At 36.1% G+C, this 23,926-nt stretch overlaps 1 long non-coding RNA gene across 2 annotated transcripts in view; it reads left to right on the forward strand.

Annotated features, from left to right (window-relative positions):
* Positions 1 to 23,926, forward strand: part of LOC121032147 (uncharacterized) — a 172,121-nt gene that overhangs the window by 37,930 nt on the left and 110,265 nt on the right. The window lies entirely within an intron of this gene.

Here is a 23,926-nt window from a genome sequence, read left to right on the forward strand (position 1 = left end):
ATAGCGGTGATTGTCATAGTCTCCTAAATAGTGTATTAGTTATCTCTTGCTGCAGAATACATTTTCTCAAAATTTTAGTTGAAACAGCTCAGTTTTTGAGCGTTGAAAGTCTAGGAACAGATTAACTGGGTGGTTCTGGCTCCGGATCTCTCACAAGGTTGTAATCAAGCTGTTGGCAGGGTCTGCAATTATTTGAAGACTCACCTAGGGCTGGAGAATTTGCTAGCGTGCTCACTTCCATAGTAGCTGGCAGGCCACAGTTCCTGTCTGGCTATTGGCCAGAGGCTTTAGTCTCTCCCTATGTGAGCCTCTTCATAGCAGCTGTTTTCCCCAGAACAAGAAGAGAGAGAAAGAGAGAGAGAGGAAAAAAGAGAGAGAATGAGTAGGTGCTCAAGATGAAAATCATAGTCTTTTCTAACCTAATGTTGAATGTGCCATGCCATCATTTCTGCTGTTTGTCATACTGACCAGCCTTTGTGTGGAGGGGACTATACTTGGGTAGGAATACCAGGAGACAGAGGTCACTGGGCACCTTCACAGAGGCTAGGCCAACTTGGAAACACAACTAGTAACTTGTTTTTATTTATTTTTTGTATTATTTAAATACTAGTTAGTTAACATATAGTTTAATAATGATTTCAGGAATAGAATTCAGTGCGTGTTCACTTACATACAACACCCAGTGCTCATCCCAACAAGTGTCCTCCTTAATGTCCATCACCCATTTAGCCCATCCCCACCCAATACCCCGCCAGCAACCCTCCGTTTGTTCTCTGCACTTAAGACTCTCTTATGATTTGTCGCCCTCTCTGTTTTTATCTTATTTTCCTTCCCTTCCCCTATGTTCATCTGTTTTGTTTCTGAAATGCTACAGATGAGTGAAGTCATATGATATTTGTCTTTCTCTGACTTATTTTGCTTAGCACTCTAACTTTGAAAGTAGATGAAAATGTGAAAATTCTAGATTTCAACTGGCATAGGTGTCACCGCACTCCTTGTGGAGTGTGGGAAAGGTTAACTGACATTTGCACAAAAACACACGTATTGTCAACTTTCCAGAGAAACAGAAAATGCAGTGCCTAATTTTTTTCTCAAATATTTATTTTTGTTTTCTTGAATTCATTGCAATCAAAAGAGTTCTTTAAAAAAAAATGTGTTGCCACACAATGAAATAAATAGCTTTAGAATGATGTCATGTAAATAATGACCAAAAAAACTCCAGAGCAAGTGTGTTCAGACAGCTATCTCTGTTTGACGGCTCAACAGCGAAGCCTGCATCCCCACGCATATCACGGAGAAACCAAATCTACAATTCTTCAGACTCACCACCGAGCCATCAAATGGTGACCAGGCAAACTTGTGCCTACTGCAGGCTGAAGCATGGACAGTGATGTGACCAGCTGGTGGAAGTGGCCAGCCAGGGTGAAGAAGTTATTTCAGCCCCCTTCCTCCAAGGAGAGCACAAGAGTTAACTCCCCCTCACTGCTGGTGTCTCAGAGTACTAGTTATTTTATTCAAGTGTTCTTCAAGAAGAGTTTAGTGCTTTGGGGAAAGGGCAGAGAGAATAGGGATAGATATAGGTAATCGTCCTTTAGATATAAGCACCTTTTACAGTGAGAACTCTGTTAAGTGCATGTGATTCTCCTAAATTATTATGGGGACCACTCGAGAAACTAGGAGTATTACCAAACCCATCTTAATTTATCGTTGTGTAATCATAAGCAAAATGCAGTGGTGCACTAATAATGCTTTATTTAAAGCAAATAAAAATCCAGAACAGATGCTAAACCGAATGGCATCCCAGGCTGATAGCAATACACCCAGATTGTCCTGGAAAAGTCAGTGTACCATCACTGATCATTTTAATAGCCTTATATTTTGGCTAAGGAGCGGAGCCGAATGTCTGTTCCCATACATACTATGAGGATAGCATTTCTAAAACATGTCGTGGTAGTAATTAATCTGTGACCAATATCGTTCCTGGTAAATGCATTATCAAAAACTGGAAGTCATAGGAAGAGTGGCAAAGATTGGGCTAAAAGTATCTGTTTTTTATATCCGTTTCGTTTGAAAATGCAAACCATAAAGTCATTCCAGTCATACTATGTTTGTCTCAGAAATAGAGATATTTTCATACTATGAGAGGATGTTTTTAATAAGGGTGTAAACATTAGATTAGTAGAAAGATGGTAAACAATTTGAACATCAAGTAATAAATGGCTGTTTGGGCAGATGTTAATTACATACCTATTTCTAATACTTTAAAGAGTGTTTGATAAGCTTGGAGACATTTTGAGTCATTTCCATGAGAATCTTGGTATGTCTCCAAAGAGGAAGTAAAATTCAGGGAATAGAATTCCCACTGGATAGTCATGAGACCTGAGATACACCCTGTCTCTGATGTTAATACGTGATTCAGTCAAGAGAATACTGCATTTCCTCAATCTAATGGCTCATAAGCTCTAAAAGTTTGTTTTTTTTCCAATACTACACTGTATGTTAACTAACTTGAATTTAAATAAATATATTTAAAAACAAGTAAAAGTTATTTTTTTAAAAAGTACCATTATGGGGGCACCTGAGTGGCTCAGTCACTTGAACATCTGACTCTTAATTTCGGCTCAGGTCACAATCCCAGATCCCATAATTGTGGGATGATCGAATCCCACATCAGATTCTGCACTGAGCATGGACACTGCTTAAAATTTTGTCTCCCTCTCTCCCTCTGCCCCTCTTCCCTACTTGTGCTGTAACAGAGAAATAAATAAATAAATAAATAAATAAATAAATAAATAAATAAATAAATAAATGTACCATTATGAAAAATTTCAAGCACAAAGAAAATCTATGCACCTACTACTAAAATTTAACAAATGCAGAAATTTTATCATGGGAATTGATGGGTTGGGAGAATTTTCAGTATTACTAGATACTAAAAGTTGAACTCTAGTACACATTACAGCAATATAGTCTTACTTGTTTTTTCCAGAATTAGATTTTCTATCAATTTATGTAGTATATTGTTGTATTAATTTTAATTTACCTTGTATTAGAAACTGAGCATGTATTAATATAGTTATGGAACTGCAGGGTTTTCATTTCTGTCTTAGCTGTTCATATCCTTTACGTTTTTACTGATGTATTTACCTATTTCTTCATGTGTAGAGATATCTTACAGGTGTTGTTTAGTAATTCTTTTACACCAAAACAATTCAAATATTCTTTTCAAGTCAGTATTTGTCCTTTGTGCCTCTGGCATATTACTCAGCATATATTCTCCAGGTTCATCCACATGTTCACAAATTAAAGGATTTTCTTTTTTTTTTTTAAGGTGTAATGATATTCTGTTGAATCGATATACCACATTTTCTTTACCCATTCACCCATCAATAGATATTTAGTTGTTTCCCATGTCTTAGCTATTATAAATAGTGCTGCATGCAACATGGAGTGCCTATATCTTTTCAATATCCTGATTTCAGTTCTTTTGTCTTGTCAGATCATATTAATTCTATTTTTAAGTTTTTTGAGAACTCTCTGTATTCCTTTCCAAAGCAGCTGCAACCTTTTACATTCTTAGCAGTAGTGTACAAGGGTTCCAGTTTTCCCATAATCTCACCAACATCTGTTGTTGTTGTTTCCATTATTATTATTATTATTATTATTATTGCTTTAATAATAGCCATCCTAAGTTGTGTGGTGTGAGATGATATTCATTATAGTTTTGATTTGCATTACCTCTGTAATAAATGATGTTGAACATCATTTCTTATACTTGTGGGCCATTTGTATGCCTTTGTGGAGAAGTGTCTATTCAGTTCCTTTTCCCATTTTTAAATTGGATTATTATTATTAATATTATCTTTCTACTGAGTTGCAGAAGATTTTTATGTATTTTGGAAATACTTCTTTTCAGACACATGGTTTGGAAATATTTTCTCCCATATTGTAGGTTTCCTTTTCGTTCTGTTGTTTCCTTTGCTGTGAATTTTTTTTTTTTTTTTTAGTTTGACATAGTCCCACCTGTCAGTTTTGCTTTTGTTGCCTGAGCTTTTGATGTCAGAACCAAGAAGTCATTGCCAACACCTATGTCAAGAAAAGCGTTCCTTTTGTTTTCTTCTAGGAGTTTTACAGTTGCAGATCTTACATTTTTAAGACTTTAATCCATTTAGAGTTGAGTTTTGTGTAAGATAGGAATCCACTTGTATTTTTTTTTTTTTTTATATTCAGTAATTTATCCCATACCTTTTGTGGAAGAGCCTGTCCATTCCCCATTGTGTGTTCTTAGCACTCTTGTCAAAGATCAGTTGATCATATATGCTCAGGTTTATTTGTGGCTCTCTATGTGGCTTTCTTATATTGCCAGCATTATCAACTACACTTGTTGGTAGAAATATTATATAAATATATAAGGATATATATGTGTGTATAGATATATAGATATATATGAAATCTGTTTTAGTCATGATGATAGTAAGTGTATTGCTCTTATTAATATGAAATATAACTTTCTGTGACTCTTACATTTTCTCATTATTTGGACACAAATGTATGGTAATGACTATTTATATCCATCCTCCACTCACCTGCCCCTCAATATCTTTGGCATCACTAGCATGGAAGATGATAAGCAAAGAGATACCCATATGGTTAAAAATATTGTGTCTCAAATCCTTACCAGCCTCCCATTTTTTGCTTGATCTCTCTGTCAATGCCTGTCTTATTTTGGCTTGGTCTTATGATGACTCAAATGTTCTTAGAATCATTCATTTTTTTCTCTCTAGTCAATGACTCTTCTGTCTCTGGAGTCTTTCACTTTTGCTGTTCTGTCCTCAAACTTGATGATGTGAGTTGGCCTTTGGGTCACCTCATTCTTCTCTCCTTCACCATTATTGGCTTGTCAATACTTTATTGTTTCCTCTGTACACATCATTTCTTTTACTCTCTCACCATCTTACTGTTTTCTACTCCTATTGTGACTGTTTGGAGGTGACAAAAAAATTCTACAATGCTTCTAGTATGATAAGACTTCACTTGGATGTATATTTTCACATTTTCATGGATAACTTTCTACTCTACTTTCCCATCTTTTTGAACTTGTCTCCAGGATCAGCTACAGAAAATAAAATTGAATTAATTCAAGTGATGAAACAAATTTTCTTTGTTCTGTGGCAACTGGACACCATCCAGACTTTTTAGCAAGAACCTGTCATAAAACCTGCTTTCACAAAATATCTTTAGTGACAGCAGGGTGAAGAAATTGTAGGTTAGAGAAATTCAGGTATCAGATCTCAGGGGATTGTTGAAGGACACTAGAAGTCACATAATAATGATCACTTAGATCAGTGTTTGAAGAACAAAGAATCAATCTGAAAAAAAAATTGTAGTAGGTAATATCATAGTTTAGTGAATGGTTTCACGGAGAGGGGTAGAGAGAACAGAAATCAAGTTGTCTATCATTCAGGTTTCCAGTGTGAGTAACCTAGAAAATGGAGTCAGAAAGAGAAACAGTTTTAATTTGGATATTACAACCATATTTTTTTAATATTTCAATTTTTAATTGAATGATCCATGTGGCCTTCAGATAGAGGTAACCAGCAAATCATTACAATTATAAGCAATTACACTGCAATTCAGTAGACAGTTGTAGAATGGAGCAATGAATTTTTGGAGTCATCCTTATACATGTGGGAGAATACTAATTATTTATATGGAGAGAGCCACAAATACAAGTATCAGTGATTTGTCAATGTTGCTCTAGAAAGAATCCTTTTGCAGAATGTTGTTTTATTATCAAACAACTAATAGTATTAGTCAGTTTATTCTATTTTAGGTTAGTTTTTTTTTTTTAATACATGTGAGATTCTATAAGTTTTCTGGAGATGTGAAAATAATTTTGCATATGTCGACATTTAAAGAAAAGCAAGGGCAGGTCATGAGATGATTATAACAAAACCAACTCCACAGTTACAAATAAAAACAAAAAGCAACATTTTTCTTTAAATCAGTATTCAAATTTTCTGCCCTTAGCTGCATAATATTCAGCAGCAAAAACAGCCAATTGGAGAAAAAGAAGAGAGAAGAAACATGTTCACAAAATAATTTGACCCAACAATATTCTCTGATTGTTTATTTCTAAACAAGATACTAGAAGGATACCTCAAGGACACTTGTAGATTTGTAGAAATAAGGAACAAACACCACTCTGCATTTTTGCATACTAATTTGTCTCCTATATATTCTATAATTAAATTCTGTGACAGAGTCAGGCTTTGACCTAGCTGTAAAAGCAACCTGCTTAAGGACCAAGTGCTCTATTTTCATATACACCGAAGGACCTTCTGCTGGAAAACACGAATGAGCAGGCTACAGGAGAGTCGGTACCGAGGACTTTGAACCTCAGACCACACAAAGATGCGTGAACAGGCTGCCATCCTACTTAAATTATCCATTCTTGTATTTTAGGTGCTGTGTGCAGTTCTTTGTAATCAAAATGCTCAAAATGTTTTCTGAATGAATGAATAAATTTTCCTTTATCAGCAATGACCTCTTTACCAAAATGGAAAGAACTTAATCATTACCAAATTCTGGAAGGCCACTTTTCCCTAAAACTATATCTTCATCTCCCTGTTTTTCTTATTTTCCCCAACCTTCTTATCTGGCTTAACTCTTTTGTAAGGGATTCCAAGAACAGTCACTGACACTTTGTAGAATTTAAGTAACATTTGGGGAATGAATGAATGAATAAATTAATGAATAAATGAATGGATGGATTCTGCCATTTTGAGTGGGACCCTTAAACAGCTACTCCAAATGCAGAAGGTTTTTGTTTGTTTGTTTTTCTTATTATTTTGATTACTGTTAATATTAGTATCTTTACAGACTTCCAAAGGCATATTTTAATGAATCTCCCATATCCATTCAACATATAGTTACCTGACTTTGTATTCTCTAAGCCAGCATTTTAAATGTTGAATGATAAATTATGGGTAACCATGATATTCTGTGGTTTAGGGTGGGTTTTGTTAATCTTTATAGAACATTATGAAGTGGGTATTCTACTTATCCTCATTTTATGTGTGAGGAAACTAAATATCAGATAAATTAAGTAACATCTCCAGTGAAAGAGACAAGATTTAAACTCAGATGTGAGAGCTGTAACTGTTTTTAATATCGTCATATTCTGGGGAAGCTTATTTTACATGAGAATAACCCACTCAACACTGTAACCTTACAATTCCTTGCACGTCTCCAGGCTTCTATTCCACTCCAGAACTGGGCATGATCTCTTGGAAATGCTTCACATTAGAATTCCAGCACTATATTTCTAGTACTTTGGAATGTTTTATCGTTCCAACACTTTCACGCTCTTATCCTTACCTCACCTACCCCGAGCTTTCATAGACCTCCACTCCTTCATCCCCTTTTCTTTAATCTGTCATCCCTTTCCTGCCCTAACATATTTTCTTCCTCCACCTTGAACAAGTAGTGGCACTTTATTTGTAAGAAGACAAACCAAACTCAAATTATTCAAGCAAAAGTTTTTTTTTTTATTATTAGCAATCCTAGATTACAAAGTACATAAAGGTATTGACTCAAATGACAGAATTTAGGTGTTCAGCTGAGTTTGAACATGGCTCAATTCAGGTGCTGAACTATCTCATCAAAATATTGTCTCCTCTCTTATTCCTACATCCTGGCTCTTCTAGGTATGTAAGCTCCTGGTTGAAACATATTTACAAATTTGTATTCTGTCTTCCTTATTCTCAGGAAATGTATTCTACCAACTTAGACTAATTTAAGACCTTATAAAGTATTAATTCTTTTATTTCTGACCAGCCCAACTTTGAAGTTTTTAAATGTATTCTCCCTTCCTTTCTTCTAATGTAAGAGATTGAGTTGTATTCTATTGTTATTCCTGTTGTAATTATTGTTGTTGTTGCTATTCCATTTTCTGCAGTAGTTACCCATTCTATTGTGTATGCTTGCCAGTGACTTCTTTCCTTCACCTTAGGTATGCTCTTGAACAGTCACCACAAATGCTTCCCAGTGCTATGATACTGCTTCATTGCCCTCCTTCCTTGCTCAGATGGGCTTTTAAAAGGTTAAGTCTTGGGGTGCTTGGGTGGCTCAGTTGGTTAAGCACCCTCACGTCACGATCTCTCAGTCCATGGGTTTGAGCTGTACTGACAGCCCACAGCCTGGAGCCTTCTTTGGTTTCTGTAACTCCCTCTCTCTCTGCCCCTCTCCTACTCATGCTGTCTTTCTCTCTCTCTCAAAAATAAGTAAACATTAAAAAAAAATTTAAGTTAAGTCCTCACTAACACTCCCTGATTCTTTTCTTCTCAGTTCTTTTTTAAGCTCATTGCATTATAGTTTCTTCCTCTACTCTGTTGAGATTGTTTTGGCAGATATTGCCTTTAATGTCCTTATTGCCAAATTCAAATGATAAATTTCATTCCTTATCTTAGCGGACATATGGGCTTGTTCTCTAATGCTTCTTTTTGATTTTTTTTTTACATTTATTTATTTTTGAGAGACAGAGTGAGACAGAGCGCGAGCAGAGGAGGGGCAGAGAGAGAAGGAGACACGGAATCCAAAGCAGGCTCCAGGCTCCAGGCAAGCGTTCAGCACAGAGCCTGATGCAGGGCTTGAACCCATGAACCATGAGATCATGACCTGAGCCAAAGTTGGATACTTAACTGAGTGAGCCACCCAGGCACCCTTCTAGTGCTTCTTTTTGGTTACTTGGCCATCATTAAGAAGACTCTCTTACATTCTTTTTACTTTTCGACCATTCCTTTCTGGCCTTCTTCATGAAATTCCTAAAGGTAGGTCTTACCCATGATCCTTTCATTGATCCACTATGCTTTATTCCAAATATGTTACTTGGAAGAGTTTATCTATAGATCCCTGATGGTCCTCTTGAAATCTGACTTTTTCATCCCATAACTGTTTTGCCTTCTTCCCTTATTTATATTCCCCAAATACTTCAACTTCAACATGCTCAGACTCACCATTTCTGTAACTGGCCTCACCAGTGTTGCTGCTGTCCTTCAGAAAAACTAAAGGTTGACTGTTGTTAACTCCCCATCATCATCATCATCATTACCATCAATCACTTGATATTATTATATTTGTATTTCTGGAATCTTTTTTAATACTGGGTACACAATAGCTTTTAAAACAAGAAAACCAATAAACTATGTTAATAAATAATACATTTCCATCTTTTAAGCAAACTTCATGCAACTATCTAAGTACATATCAACATCATCATCACCATCATCATCATCATTAATTTAGTCCTCTTACTAAATTAGCCTACCTTTGAGAAAAGAACCATAATTTATAGTTACATCCCCTGTTTCTTCAAAGTGTTTGCCCCTTTGTTGAGGTTAGTAAATGTTACTGAATGAAGTAAATGAAGATTTTCTGTCAGTAAACCTTAGATTTTGGTCTTACTGGAATAATTGAAATAGGGCCTTCCTTCTTAATTTTCTTCTTTTCCTTCCCCTTCTCATCCTTCTCCTTCTTTTTATCATCACTTACTATATTAGTTGACTAGAGTTACCATAACAAAATACCATAGTCTGGGTAGCTTAAACAGCACAAATTTATCTCCTACAGTTGTAATGATCGTAAGTCCAAGATCAAGATACCAGCAGGATTGGTTCTTCCGGGACCTCTTTCCTTGGCTTTCAAATGGCCACCATCTTGCTGCTTCTTCACATAGTTGTCCCTGTGTGCATGCATGCATTTAATGTTTCCCTGTCTTCTAACCTCTTGCTATAAGGACATCAGTCAAATTGGATTAGGGCATAAGCTAAAGGCTTAATTTTATTTATTTTCTTTATTTTTCATTTCTTTTCTTTTTTGGTTTTGTTTTGTTTTGAGAGAGAGAGAGAGCACAAGTGAGTGAGGTACAGAGAGAGAGAGAGAGAGAAAAACCCGGGGTGGGGGGGGGGAGGAGAGAACAAGAGAGAGATAGAGAGAGAGAGAGAGAGAGAGAAAGGGGGCTCACCCAAAGCAGGGCTCCTGCTCACCCACACCAGGGCTTGAGCTTGCCAGATGTGGGGCTCAAGTTCACCCAATGTGGGACTCACTCTTGAACCATGAGATCATGACCAGGGCCAAAATCGAATGTTTACAGACTGAACCACCCAGACTCCCTGAAGGCATAATTTTAGATTAATCACCTCTTTAAAACCCTTATCTCCAAATACAATCACATTCTGAGTACTGTATTGGAGTTTAGGACTTCAACATATGGATTTTGCAGGAATACATTTCTGTCCATAACACTCACTCATTTGGTTATTTCATCTTGTCTCAATATTTAAAGTCATGAGATGATGATCATATTTTTAGTTCTAGCCTGGACCAATCCCCTAAAATAAAGTCTTGGCAACCCCATCCTTCCGGGTCTTTAAGACAGATGCTTCTGAACTCAACATTTTTTTTTCCACCCCCTAGCCCATTTGCAAACTCTTGGCCCTTCCTTCAGAATACATCCAGATTCTGACCAGCACTTCTCATTACTTCCTTATAGTCACTGCACTACAATCAACCAATTTCCGTTTCTGGGACTATAAATGCCTCCTATCCACTCCTCATTTGAAACTCCACCTCTATTCTACTTCCAACCCTCTATAGTGTTTCCATGGTGCAATAGCCAGAGTGATCAATGTTAAAAACGAAATCAGATGATGTGACTCTTCAATCCAAAGATTTCCAGTAGCTTTCTGTCTCACTCAGGGTAAAAGCCAACAATAAAACAGCTCATGGGTCAGTAAATGATTGGGTTCCGAAGCACTTTCCCCCATGCCACCACTACCTCTTTGACTTATTCTTATGTGCCTACATCATTTACTCACTCTCCTTTCACCACACAGGTCTCAGTGGCTTTTCTTCTACCATATTAGGTATATTTCTGTCTCAGAGACATTTCACTGGAAGTTCCTTCTTCCCTGGAATGTTCCTTCCCCAGGCATTCTCACGATATATTCCCTAACCTTCTTCTGACCTTTACTCAAATGTCTCCTTCTTTGTGAGGCTATCTGTGACCTCCAAATACAAGATAACAGGCCAATCCCTAACTCCCATGCTTTACTCCCTTTCTTGTTTTACTTTCTCCCAATGCACTTGGGGGAAATAATTTATATTTTAATGATTTATTTATTTTATATCTCATCTACCCTCACCCCCAACTATATATATCCACTAGAATCTGAGTTCTGTAGGGAAAACATTTTTTTTTCTTTTTCATAATCTAGAAGAAAAAGAAAATTTGTATTCTGAGGCAGCAGTGATAAAATATGTGAATTCTTGAGATGTGAGGTATTGTTATAGATGTTCTAGCGATATTAGCGTTTTCTATAGGCTAGGCTTTCCTCTTTATTAATATTGACGAAGACAGATTGTTTCTGATTTCTAACTCCAAAATTTACATTAAGTGCTCAGTAAATATCACATACAAATGATGATGATAGTAACATCTGATCAAGAATATGCCAAATACTGTTATGTTTTCTGGTTTTCAGAAAGACCAAAATATTATTATTTAAAGAAAACTGAACTTTAACTAGTTTCTGCACAGATTGTCAGCATCGGAGCCTTATTACAGTATTTGTGTGTCATCACCAGCCTTTTTGGACCTTATCATCAGAGTCTAGTCAGCCTATTCACTGATGCCTCTGTCATGTTTCTCCTCATTTGAAAGCTTCCTCAGAGTAACTAAATACAACATTTGTGAATGAGAAAAGCAAGTTCAGTCCTCAGGTCATCTTTCTGTGAGGAATAGGCTATATGAAAAATGAATCCCAGTTTATAATCCCAGGGATACAGAGTGTCACATATTACTTCCTGGTCTTAAATTTGCTTAAATTTTGACTCTCAGTTCCCAACCTGCCTTGGAGCCATGAAAGGCAACTTTCTTTATCCTGAAGTTCTCTTTCCACCCCAGCATAGTGCAACTCCTCAATGACCTGACGGGTGGAGGTTCCTAGGAGTTCACTTCAGTCCTTAGGCATCTTTCTTTCCCAGTTATCACAGAGACCCAACTGTCCCAGTGTTCCCTCAAGTGCTGGCTTTGCTGCTTCTGTGCCTTAGATAGAGCCCAGGAATCATGGACAAGCCTGGACCTACATAAAAATCCCTCCTGACATTACTTCTCCCAGGGCAAAGGCAGAGAGATAATGGAACAAGGAGTATCCCAGGCATTTGTTGATTAGGAAACTTCTCTCTCTTCACAATTTTCCTACCTCTTAGCACCTTACAGGACATTCAGCTTAATCTCCTCAATGCCTTGAGATGTTTGAGAAACATAGATGCCTTAACGGGAATTGTCTGTGGACAACTTCTGCTTTCTGCATTGCTACAAATCTTCCCTGGGGAAAGAAAGCATAAAAACATGGCTCTGCTTGAATGAAAAGCAAAATGGGAAAACAAAGAGAGAAAAAATGCACAAACATCTTTAAAATGTTACTGCCACAGATTTCATTATATTTGAAGTTACATCACGTAAACTATGAAGAGAACAAAAGCACTAATAAGTGAATGAAGTAAAGATGAAGTAAAGGTTTTAGGATTTCATCAGAAATAGTTGAAAGAACTAGGTGTAGTTATTCTCAAGAAAAGGAAAATATTAGGTAGTCATTTTGTTCTCGGTTGCTCTGGAGGAAAGACATGAAGAGAGGCATGTTTCAGTTTAGCATGAAAAAGGAACATCAAACTTTGATGAATATGGAGTGAGAAAAATCTGGATTTGTTTCCAGTTTCTCAATCCTTGGGCAAGTCAGGGTATGAGTCTTAATTTTTTCAGTCTCTCTCTCACTCTTTCTCCATTCACAAAGTCAATCAATGCTTCTGTAGTACCTTCTATGTTCTGGGATTGAAAGAACTGTGTTCAGATTTTTTGTGCCAGTGAGCAACAAAGATCTAAATGTTTTGCTTTCATGGCATTTACTGTTTAGAGAGGGGGATAGAAATTAGCCAAACAGCAGTTTAACTCCGTGGAGAATAACAGTAACAAAAAGTATAAAGAAAAATATCAAAAATGGAGTTGTGACAGAGGACCGAAACCAATTCTGTGAGGGCTGGAGAGTACAGTTGAAGGTAGACTGGGGGTGGTTTCACAGTGGGTGTGGTGTCGGGTGAAAGGAATAGGATGGATAAGTCAAAATGGTGGGTTACTACCTATTTATTTCCAATAAGTTTACTCCAATAAATAATGGAAAAGATTGGAGAGAATGAGGCCAGAAACTATAATAGAGCTTCATAATTTCCATAATAACCTAAATTGATATGCAAATGAGCTAGTAAAAATAGTTTTCTGGCCCCTTAAATTTGGCTTAGAGATGAAGAAATTAGGCCAATCTATGATAGGCTCATTTGTGTCACAGATTCTTTTGCTTTGGTCAATGTGGTTGATGTCTGCTCAGACTCTCTGAGATCCCTTTTATCACTTAGATATAGCTGTCATCCCTGGCAACTATAAGTGCCTTGGTTATTGGCTCATTAACTGACATACAGAACCTTTCCCAAAGGAGTTCTTTTGCATTGTTGAAGGTATCACCTGGGACACAAAACTTCTCCACCTTCCTCAAAACAAGACAAACTCTGCTATAAACTTTTTTGCTCCAAAGCTTCCTGCAGGATCACGCTCAAAGCTGACTTCAACTGAAACCACATCCATGTGTGAATTCTTTCTGTATCCTGCCCAGCTCCTTTTGCTCCTATCAAGGTTGAGTCTATGAGCACCCCCTGAATAAGTCATATAGACAGAAATCCCAGCCTCAAACTCTGCTTCTGGGATTTTGACTTAAGACACATAGATATATTACTCTGCAGTCCTTGAGAATTCCCTTCTCATATGAAGAACAAAATAAATATATTTTTTAAATAACATGAGAACTTAGGTAAATGACATTTTCTATGAAAATACACTGTATAATTAAGCTGGACATACAGATATCCCAAACATTCAAAATTAATAATAATAATAATAATAATAATAATAATAATAATAATTTCATTAGAAAAAGATGGCTGTCTTTAATCTCTGTTGATTGCTTCCTGTGGATAAAACTTCTTAGTTTGATGTTGTCCCACTTGTCTGTTTTTTTTTTTTTTCCGCTTTGCTTTTGTTGCTTGTGCTTTTGATGTAATATCCACGAATCATTGCCTAGACCAGTGTCATGAAGATTTTCTCTTACGTTTTTTTCTAGGATATAGATCCAGGTGTTACACTAAAATTTTTGATATATATTGAGCTGGCTTTTGTATATGATATAAGATAGGGATCCAGTTTCATTCTTTTGCAAGTAGATATCCACTTTTCCCAGCACTGTTTGTTGAAGACACTGTTCTTTCCTCCATTATGTGTTCTTGGCATTCTTACTGAAGATCAGTTAACAGGATATGACTGTACTTATTTCTGGGCTCTCTATTATGTTCCATTGGTCTAAGTGTCTGTCTTTATGCCAGTATCATACTGTCTTGATTATTACAGCTTTGTAATGTAGTTTGAAATCAGGAAGTGTGATGCTTCCAGCTTTGTTGTTTTTCAAGATTTTTTTTTTTTTTTTTGTGACTATTTGGGGTCTTTTGTGGTTCCTTACGCATTTTAGGATAGTCCTTTTTTTTTTATATTTCTAAATATAATAAAAGCCATTATGATTTTAATGGGGATTGCAATGAATCTGCAGATTGCTTTGGGAGGTATGGACATTTTGATAGTATTAATTCTTCTAATCCACAAACACAGGATTTTTCTATTTATATTTTCTTTAATTTCTTTCATCAGTGTTATGTAGTTTTTAGTGTACAATTCTTTCACCTCCCTGATTAACTTTATCCTTAAGTATTTTAGTGGTCTTTTTTTGATATTATGATAAATTAGATTGTTTTCTTAGTTTTCTTTGCAGATAGTTTGTTGTTAATGCCTGTCAATGCAACTGGGTTTTATATGTTGATTTTGTATCCTGCAGTTTTACTGCATTTGTTAACTAGTTCTAACAGGGATTTTTGTGGAGTCTTTAGTGTTCTCTACATACAAGATCATGGCATCTGCAAACAGAGAATTTCATGTTGTTCTTTCTAAATTAGATTTTTTTTTTTTTTTTTTTTGCCTAATTACTTTCTTTAGCTGGTGCTTTCAGTACTGTATTGAATAGAGGAAACAGCAGAGAACATTTTTTTCATGAATGGGTACCAAATTTTGTGAAATTCTTTTTCTATAAAATTATGGGTTCATGTGATTTTTCTTCTTTATTGGATTACACAAAATGAACTTACTTACTTTATTTATTTATTTTTAGAATTCCCTTCTTTTTTTTTTTTTTCCAACATTTATTTATTTTTGGGACAGAGAGAGACAGAGCATGAACGGGGGAGGGGCAGAGAGAGAGGGAGACACAGAATCGGAAACAGGCTCCAGGCTCCGAGCCATCAGCCCAGAGCCTGATGCGGGGCTCGAACTCACGGACCGCGAGATCGTGACCTGGCTGAAGTCGGACGCTTAACCGACTGCGCCACCCAGGCGCCCCATAGAATTCCCTTCTTATGTCTTTAGTGTTTTTTAGTTTATAACTGAAAGGTACTGGGCTGCCACAAAAAAATGACCACAAGCCGGGATTAAAAAACAGAAATGTGTTGTGTCATGTTCTGGAGGCTAGAAGTCCAAATTCAAAGTGTAGACAGGGTTGGTATCTCCTAAGGGCAGAGTGGGAAGAATTTGATTTGGCCTCTCTCCTTTGTTGTCAATAATTATCTGCTCCCTGTTTTCCTTCCATTATCTCTCCTCTATGGGTGTCTCTGGCCAAATTTCCCCTTTTTAAAAGGACAGCAGTCATAGTCAATTAGGACTGACACTAATGGCCCTATTTTAACTTGATTATCTCTGTAAACACCCTATCTCTAAATAGATCACAGTTTGAAGTAAGGCAGATTAGAATACCAACTCTACCCATAACACTCACTGTATATAGATTTTGTAGTGATTCCTCTGGGTATTATATATACAGCATATTTGCATATTTATATCTACATCACATGTATATCATATCCATAACACATAACAGTGTATGGGTGTCATTATTTTAGCATTTCAAGTAAAGTGTAGACCCTACCCTTCTCCATTAATAATATAATTGTCCTCACAATGTCTTCTACATACATTTAGAACCTTATGAGTTCTGATTTTTGCTTCAATCCTCAATGATAATTTAGAAAAACTGGGAAGAAATGGAAAGTCTCTTGTATTTACCCACATTTGCTTACTGTGTTCTTCTTTCCTTTCTGATATTCTAAGATCCTTTCTTTTATAATTTCCTTTTTGTTTAGAGAACTTCTTTAGCCATTCCTTATAGGTTCATTTACTTGTGACAAATCTCTTATTTTTTTCCATTTTCTAAGAATATTGTGATTTCCTCTCCATGAGTTCTCCAGGAGTTCCTCTCCTATGAGTTGAAAGGTTTTTTTTTTTCTTTCAACAGCTGAAAAACTTTGTGCCATTTTTTTTTCTGACTTCCATGATTTCTGATGAGAAATCCATTGTCATTTTGAACTTATTTTTTCCCTATAGATAAAATGTCTTTCTCATTGCCTTCAAGGTTTTTTTCTTTAGTTTCACAAGCTTGCATATAATGTGTCTTGATGTGAATTTTGGTGGTTTATCCTGTTTGTGTTTCCTTAACCTCTTGAACCTGTAAATTTATGTCTTTTGCCAAGTTTGAGAAGTTTCCGATCATAATTTTTGTCTTCTGGCTCTCTGATGACACACATGTTAGATCTTTTGTTATAGTCTGACAGGTACCTGAGGCTCTGTTCATTGTTTTTACAAGCTACTTCCCCTCTGGTGTTCATACTGAGTAATTTCTATTGTTTCATCTTCAAGTTCACTGATCCTTTCCTCTGTCATCTCATTGCTGCTACTGAGCCATTTCTGGAGACTTTTTTTTTTTTAAGTTTATTTCAGTTGTGTTTTTAGTTATAACATTTCCATTTGGCAGTTTTTATATCTTTTATTTCTTAGGTGAGATTTTCTATTTATTTTCTGATCCTTTCTATTTTTCAACTTTTCAAGTGCATCATTGCACATTACCACATTTTTATGATGGTTGCTTTAAAATCTTTGTCAGATAGTTGAGACATCTGTGCCACCGCAGTGTTGACACACATTGTCCTTTTTATTTCAGTTTGAGGGCCTACTGTTTCTTAGTATGATGAAAGAATTTTTTAACCAACACTTGGACATTTTAGATAGGATATTGCCGGACTTTGAATTTGATTACAACTTCTGTTTAAGCTGGTCTTTTATGACACTACTTGGCAGGACAAGAGGAGGGTATCACCTTGTTACTGCCAAGCTGGGGAGAAGGCCAGGTTCCCCGTTTGGCCTCCACTGACATCTAAGGGAAGTGGCCCCTTGTTATTGCTGGTTGGGGATAAATGTTATGGCTTTCTCAGTAAGGCTTCACTGATACGTTTCTGCTGGGATAGGGAGGAGTGCCTTGATACTGCTCCCCAAGTGGTCTGTTTGACAGAAGTGGAAGAAAGTGTTTTGCCTCATTACCACTGGGCAGTGGTGAATGTCCTGGCTCCCTGCTTGACTTCTCTGAAACCACCCCACCGGTGGTGTTGAGGGATCTTGTTACAGCCTACAAGGGAAGAAATCTAGCTTTCCCGTTCACCTTTTGCTGGTATGGGTGGAGATGGGGCCACAGCCTTCTTCCACAGTGTTTTTAGAGAGAAGTGACTATTAGCTGAAAATTCTTTGTGTTGTTAGGTTGTCCCTTGTATGGAGTTTGTCTAGAAAAAGAAGGCTTTTCCAGAAATATTTTTTATCTGCACTCATGTTGCCACTCTTATCTTCTCTAAGTCTAAGATTTATAGACATAAAGAAACCCCAGAGAACTCAATGCTATGCCATTCCTTGGGTCCCAAAGTTTGTAGCCATTGTGCCTTCTTCTCTCAATGCTTCAGAATATTCTTATGTTTGTTTCATATGCAGTAAAAAGGGGTTTTAGTTGTTACTGTGGGAAAAATGGGAAAATGAGTCTTCTCCACCTTCATGGAATCAGAAGTGATAATAGCTCATCTTTTAGTAGAAATGATGGAATCCAGACAAGCTAAATTAAGTCTTTAACAAAATAGAAGAAAGGAAATGTCAATGAATATATATTTGAGAAATGTAGGTGACATGGAGTTGTTTACAAATAAACAGATTAAAAAATGTTAACTATGTAAGTAAGCATCATGCTTTTCTGACTACTAAGACTGTAATTCTCTATTCTATTATTAAAAGTTAGTCATTGAATCCACTCTATACTCTCACACTCAAGGGTAGAGAGAAATTATGCTTCACATTCTCAAGGGAGGAATAACAAAGAATTCATGGATTTATTTTAAAGCCATGATATATAATGCCGATCAAAGAAAGCAGACACAAAAAAGTACATACAAGGTAATTATATAAATTCTTTAAAGGCAGAAGTAATTTCTACTAGCTGTCATAATAGCGATTATTATTGGGTGTTGGTAGACCAGAAGATGATGAAAGAGGTGCTGATGATATTATGATTCTTGACTCATAACTAGGTGATGCCTGAATAAATAAGCTAAACTTATCTTTAAAAGTTATTTGAGGGGCACCTGGGTGGCTCAGCCAGTTAAACATCTGACTTTGGCTCAGGTCATGGTCTCACAGTTCGTGAGTTCAAGCCCCATGTCAGGCTCTGTGCTGACAGCTCAGAGCCTGGAGCCTGCTTCGGATTCTGTCTCCTCTCTCTGCCCCTACCCCTCATATTCTCTGTCTGTCTCTCTCTCTCTCACTCTCTCTCTTTCTCTCTTTCAAAAATAAATATTAAAAGATTTTTAATAAGTTATTTGAGCTGTACCTGTTTTACTTAAATGCTGCTTATCTGTGGATACAACATAGCATGTTTAGTTAAAAAAATATAAAAATTAGGGGAAAAAGGACTTGAACAGGGACTTCTTAAAAGAAGGTGACCAAGAGGACAACAAATACATAGAAATGTGACCACATTTATTAGTTATTAGAGAAAAGCAAATTGAACCATAGATATATTCCAACTGAATATACAATCAACTAGATCAACTACAACTCTTGTATTCTGCTGGTATAGGTACAACTTGATGTAACCACTTTGGAAAACCATTTGGCATTACCTGCTAAAGCCGAATATGTTCATGTCCTAATCCTTACCAATTCCGCATCTAAGTATATAGTCATATTTACTATATGTGCATCCGTAGTTGCCAGAGATGAATGCGCAAATGATCATAACAGCACCCTTTATCATAGTCACAAACTGGAAACCACTCAGATGTCCAACAGCAGTTAAATGATTAAGTCATTCATGGTATGTCCCTAGTGGGAATACTCTGTAATAATGAAAATGAATTATAGTCATAAACATGCAGAAATGTCACAAACATGATATTGAGCTGAAAAAAAAAAACACTCAGAAAAGCGTACATTCTGTCAAGATCAAAAATAGTTAAAACTAATCTATGGTAGAAATGAAGATAATAGTTGCCTATGCAGCTAGGTAACATCCTGGACGGGGCATAAAATGGTCTCTAAAGCTCTGCAGTGTTCTATTACTTTTTAAATCTTAGTGCCAGCTTTATGAAGATGTTCATTTTAAGAAATTCTTCAAGCCATACATTTATGATTTGTCCATCTTTCTATACATATCTTGCATACTAATTAAAGTAAAATAAATAAAATGTGAAGTGTGCAAACCTGTAACCCCACTACAATATTTTAATACTGGAAAAGAAGAGGTTGTCCTTGGCAGAAGAAAATTTTAGAGGTAGAGACATTCCCTCGACTAAAATTATGAGGTTGTTTTTGGTTTTTTTTTTTTTTTTTTTTTTTTTCAGAATTTGTTTTTATTTTAACAAACTACATACTTTCTTGATAGACGTCACTAGCAAAAGTGTCAGGAATATATTCCTTGAAGATATTCCAGTGGACAAAGAGCCATATTTTTTTTAGAATGTTAATGATTTTCTGGTAAACATTCCCACATATTATGGAAGTTTAGTGGCCAGAGAGTGCTTAGTATGTCTGAAATATTTTCATGATTACTTAAGACATTAAATAAGACAGACCAGTACAATTTTTAGTCATAAAATATTGGTAAGATTCATTGGCACTTTGAAAAACCCCGTAATACTGTTATTGAAAACTCCATTACTAGCGTCAAGAATATCGGGGGACGTGGAGAGCCAGGTGACATTCTGGAGTCATTTTTTCCTTCTCTGCAGGAGGATCCAGCATCAGTGCTCAGGGAGTATAGAATGGTTTGAATTAAGAAGTCTAAATGCTGGGAAGAGAATCCAAATCTGAAATTTCCAAATGACAGCTTAGATACCGAGTGCCAAATCTTATCCCTCTCATGCTGTGCTACTGAAAGCCAAGAAAAACTAAAACTCAACAAAGGGACTTTTCATGCTATCTGTAGTGATCCAAATCGAGAAATCTATTCAGGCTGGGGGCCATTAAACCAAGAGCTGCTTGCTCCGCCGTGAATCGGCTAATGCCAGACTCTACCACACCATGTCCATACACATGTTAGATTAACTGGTTGTGCTTCACCACTCTTGATTTGAAAAAAGGGCCTAGGAGAAGAAGGTGCTAGTTTGACTTGCCATATTTATGGGATCATAATATTTTCATTAACTATGTGTGTGTAATTCAGTGAATGTGTTAACACTTGGGAACATCTGAACCACATTAAGGGATAAAGTACAGGCTCAGCGTGGAATAAAATTGCCAATATTGCCAACATACCCAGATTATTTTGTTTAAAAAATCAATAACGTGCCCGAATAACTCTAAACATCTGGATATTTGTAAATAGATGTAGGAACTGCCTCATGTTTTGGCATCATGTACAATTGGTGACACTGATGGATTAATCCTGATCATTATTCCTTGGGAACACTGACCAAGAAACTGTACAGTTGTGATTTCATCAGAATAACTTGAATTTTTATTGTACCTTATGTTTTTCAGAATATTTTCACATGTGCTGTTCTATTTGCTCTATATGAAACCCTTTTCAGTTAAACACAACTTGTTTATTTGTTTGCTGGTTTTAAGGAGGGGTGGATGAAATGTGGTTAAGTGGCCTCACCAAGGTCATAGTTGGTTACATGTAGACAAGAGCCCATCTTCATTAAATCTCTTGACTTGTCTCTCTTGAAACTCTGGTATCATGGAACTGAGCATAATGTATGGCGGTTGTGAAATGCATACATCTATTGAAATAAAAAACTCAATAATCTATCTTTGATATGTTCTCACCTCCAGTGTGTACCATGACACTCCTTCAGAGACTAACACCGTAAGGAGTGTTCCATACATGCAATTAGATAGCTTCTCTACAGACTCAGAATAAGGGAGTTTTTGAGCAGAAGGAAGCCTACTACTCCCTTCTTGAAAAATGAGGAAACAGCTCAAAGACAACTTTGTAACCTATTTGAAGCCACATGGTAAACTGAGAGCTGATACTAAAGCTAATTCAGTGACTCAGGCCAGCTGTCTTTTCAAGACACTACACATTAACTTCTTCCACTGAAGACAAATGAAAAAAAAAAAATCTGGAAAAATAGAACGGGATGCTTTCCTAGAAAATATTACTGACCACATTCATGCTGACGCCTTTCCAAGATTATTGCAAATAATTTCAGTCTCATTTTGGACAAGCTTTGGTATTTTCTCTGTTTCAATCTATGTGCACAGCAGCCTTGCCGTCACTGTTTTGCCTTTCAGATAGGACAGAGAACCAGATCAGCTTATCTTAGAAATAGCATTTGCTGTGATAATTTGGGGATACAACATGGTTTTTTTCCCTCTGATTCTTTCTTGAATTGCTTCAATCTCAATCGCCCAACACGATGTTTATTTTATAAAGTTTGTACCTTTTTGATTTATATAAATATTTTCACTTAAAATGAAATACCTCCGTGAGCTGTGAATTTGATTTTTGTGCATAAATAAGAAATGTATAAAGAAATATTTAAGCCTCAGGGGAAAGTTAATGTGAAGAGCAAAATTACAAGAAATGAAAAGTGTCCCTGATTGCAAAGTAACACTATATTTTATAGTGCTTTATCAAAACTCTACTTGTTATAAATCTATGCTGAATGTTTCAGTACGTAGTTTATTACATATTACATACATACATATATCTTTATACCCACTCCTTCTCTACTCAGTTTAATTAGTTACTCTGATATTTATGGGTGAACATTATCAATCCAATACTAGTAATTGCATAATCTGTAAAATAATATGACATGTTTCCTGGGCCATAAAACTAATTGATGTAAAATGAAAACATTTGTGAGGTTTAGCATGTATTTGTTAATGTAAGTGCACCTAACTAACTCCCAACTTCTTACCTCTTTTCCAAAATGTGCTGGTTTATTTTTTCCACATGAAGCCACACACGAATTCTTCTTGTATTAACCACAATAAAAGAAACTTTTCTATAGAACTTTCATAAGACCAGTTCAAGTGGAAGAAAATCACTGAATTTTTATAAGGTGGTCTTTTTACCTTTCCAAACATGTTCACTTCAATCCAATTGAATAATGTGTGTTTATTTGACATGTGTGTTAATTTTTTTAATTTATGTAAAGTTAAACCTTTTTGATAGCTTTTTTTTAATGTTTGGTTTTATGCCCTTAAATTTAATTTCATAATTGAACTGATATTTTGAAAATGAAAAATTCCAATAGTTGCTGATTTTTGTCCGCCTACATATATATGTCTAGGGGTGTATATGTGCATTTATATTACATATTTTTTAAATGACTTCCTTGGGTTTGTTTTGTTTTGTTTCGTTTTTAATTTTTATTTATATATATATTTTTTACATTTATTTATCTTTGATAGAGAGAGACAGAACACAAGGGAGGGAGGGCAGAGACACAGAGGGGAGAGGGAGACACTGAATCCAAAGCAGGCTCCAGGCTCTGAGCTGTCAGCACAGAGCCTGACGCCGGGCTCGAACTCACAGACTGTGAGATCATGACCTGAGCCGAAGTCGGATGCTTACCCGACTGAGCCACACAGGGGCCCCTGTCACATTTTTGAAATGCACAAAAGTTGCTACTGTTGCATGTGTATAAACTACTGCTATTTCCCATGCTACCCTACTTGACTGAACTAACATACTTGTGTAATTCGCATTGATCATTTCAATTTCTGAGTATAGATTTTCATTTAACAGTCTTTTTCTAGAATGTGATTTTGGCCCCGTTCTTATTTTTAGCCAATCCTTATTTATTCATTTCTCCCATTGCTCATAGGAGATTTATATTTTGCACATTTTCTTATTTTTTTAAAAAGGTTTTTTGCATTGATAATAAAAAGGGACAAAGAAGGCCTGTTCTTTCTGCCACAGCATACTGTATTTTAGAACATAAGGTAATTTAAAACACTGTAGCTGATTTATTCTGATAAAATATAGATCATGGACTTTCTAAGCCACTTGGCCTTGTTGTTTACTGCTTTTCCGTAGGTGGAATAGTTTCTAATATCTAATTATCAGTAAATCAATAGATGTTTGCATTCTTATTAACTGCTACAAAAAGCAATTATTTAGATCTGTGGTTCTCTCCCACATGGTTCAACCTTTCTATTGGTGAGCTAATTTTTTAGCAAAGGTAAGCCCGTGCAATATTCTTTTGTCTATCTACTTAAACACCAGTTATTTTGCATCAGAAATTAGATTGGCTGCATGCTTAGGAAAGTCGAGGAATTATTTGAATATCATGCATTCGCATTCTTTGTTGCTGTAGTTCTTTGTCAGGAAAAAAAAGTTGACTAATTGGATGCAGACTAGAGTTTGCTTCTTGGAGCAAAACAAACAAACAAACAAAA

The sequence above is a fragment of the Herpailurus yagouaroundi genome, unplaced genomic scaffold (assembly GCF_014898765.1).
Source record: "Herpailurus yagouaroundi ecotype Mexico unplaced genomic scaffold, PumYag 141, whole genome shotgun sequence".
Lineage (NCBI taxonomy): Eukaryota > Metazoa > Chordata > Mammalia > Carnivora > Felidae > Herpailurus > Herpailurus yagouaroundi.